The following is a 2,280-nucleotide window of genomic DNA, read 5'->3' on the forward strand; positions in this document are numbered from 1 at the left end:
TACATATAATATATATATATATATATATATATATATATAGTGGTATTGTGTGGCAATCCCACTGTAGAATTGGGTGTTATGATCACCTGGGACTCCCAGCCAGATGGGCTGAGATGTGTCAGGAAGCAAGGGTTTGTGGGGATTACTTTTGGGATCCTGGAACTGGGAAGTTTCATGGTGATTCAGGAGAGAAGATGAGATCCTCCGGCCTAGATCCAGGCTTTAGCAGTGGCCAGCACCCAATGATTGCACAACCCTTAAGGAAAGGGTGCTGGCTAGGGGAATTAGCTCCTGCTGGGAAAGAGGAACAGGCCGTGTTCAGGAGTCAGGAGGACTTCCCCAGAACCTAAAGTGGAGTCAGGTGGTGAGTGTGCTGGAGGCACACACCTTACAACCATCGCAAGACTTTTGTCTTGCGATGGTTGTAAGGTACTTAAAAAAACGTACGATCTGCCTATCTTGCATAGGCAGATCGTACTTGCGATGATCGCAAGCCACGCCCCCTGAGGGGCGGGCTTCCAATGACCGCAAAGCCGAACGGGCAGTGTGCGCTTGCGCACACCGGCCTGTACGGCTGTTATCGTACGGACATGCCACAAACCCGCCGAACATCGTACGATGCTCGGCGGGTTTTCGAACATGTCCGTAAGTTTAAAGTCGTGCGACCTTACAGTAGTAGAGGTCGCACGGCTTCCACACACCTTACGATAATCGTACGATCGCGTGGTTTCCCACGATTATCGTACGATTATCGTACGATTATCGTAAGGTGTGTGGGGACCTTAAGTCAGCCAGGGAGAGAACTGGTGAGGCTAGGAGAGCCGTGAGCCTGAGGGGCCACCAGTACAAGTGTGGGACAGCACTTCAAGTAGGACCAGTGGGTCAGAAGTGCCAATGTTTAAAGTGGAAGCCAGGAGGCTATTCTTGTGTTGTTTGGAAGCCTTGGAGAAATGTTATGCTGAACAACCCCTGCAAGGGTATCCGAGAGGGATGTATGAACTTTATTTTGAATAAAAGTGGGCTACCGAGCCCTTAAACCGAAGATATTGCGAGTAGACTGCATTCACCACATGTGCTAATATCCCCGAACATCACAATATATATACACTATACAGTGAGTGGCCAGATTATTATGACCATGTGACGTTTGTAGGCAAATGAGCTATAATTTGGCGCTAAAGTTGCTAGAGGGCCAGACCATTATAAATAGGGAAGCGGGTTGTTTACCACGACAGTAGAAGTGATGTTTCTGAAGATACGGGGAAACAACGCCATTTAACAGCCTTTGAACGCGGGATGATTGTTGGCGCTCGGAGGCATGGAGCGAGTATCAGCAAAACAGCAGAATTCGGTAAATGTTCAAGAGCAGCTGTTGTTAAAGTGTTTAAAGACCGGACTGTCAGCCGAAAATCTGGGTCTGAACGTGCGAATTGTGGCCGTCAGCGACTAGTCAATGTTAGGGCAGAACGGGGGAGGGGCAAGACTGGTACAAGACAACAGAAGGACAACAGTGCCGTGTCAGATTCCTCGCATCACCTTTCATCATCTCGTGGAGTCACGAGGCGGCCCAACCAAGTACTGATGGGGTGGTCATAATAATCTGGCCACTCAGTGTATTTATATAGTGGGTGTATACTGTATCCACTATCCTGCTGCATGTAGCTCGTCAGTTGAATAATTCAGAGTGTTCCCTTTGTTAAATAACTCCATTACCGCATTACATTTTTGGATGCTCTTCTTTAAATTCCAATGGCCAAGTTGTGAAACAATGAGTCCCTATGTAGAAGAAAAGAAGAAGTAAAGTGGAAAGTTTTCCCCTGAACTTCGGAGGTGATATGAATCAGAGCCGCTGTCTGCATAACAGCATTTATCGACAAATTACTAAGCAGAGAATCTCTGGCGCTCACTAGCACCGGGCCCGGGGGGAATTAATAATATCATTGTAACACTCTGTTCTACCAGCCACTGTCTGCAAACTGCTGGAGGGATGATAACACAATATTTTATTTTCTCAAATTACATCCAACAGGAGAAAACTCGAGCGTACGGGATACCTTTAATTTGCCGCTTATTTAATCTACTGCAAACGAAACCAAGAAAGCAAAAGTCAAGCAACACTGAGGCGGCACAATTCCAAAGTACGTATCTACTTAAAGCAACTTCACGGTTTCGGGTATTTAAAGGGACTCCGGCGATAACATTTGTCTTCATAATCTGTTGCGCGAACTGCTAATAATTAATAGGAAATGTGTTCGGGTTTTTATTTTGGGGGGGGGGGCA

At 46.6% G+C, this 2,280-nt stretch overlaps 1 protein-coding gene across 1 annotated transcript in view; it reads right to left on the bottom strand.

Annotated features, from left to right (window-relative positions):
* The window catches only part of LOC108790375 (VPS10 domain-containing receptor SorCS1-like), a 475,033-nt gene that overhangs the window by 67,672 nt on the left and 405,081 nt on the right, over positions 1-2,280 (bottom strand). The gene's annotated exons all lie outside the window — the stretch shown is intronic.

The sequence above is a fragment of the Nanorana parkeri genome, unplaced genomic scaffold, assembly GCF_000935625.1.
Source record: "Nanorana parkeri isolate BGI_ZX_2015 unplaced genomic scaffold, ASM93562v1 scaffold469, whole genome shotgun sequence".
NCBI classification, from domain to species: Eukaryota; Metazoa; Chordata; class Amphibia; order Anura; family Dicroglossidae; genus Nanorana; species Nanorana parkeri.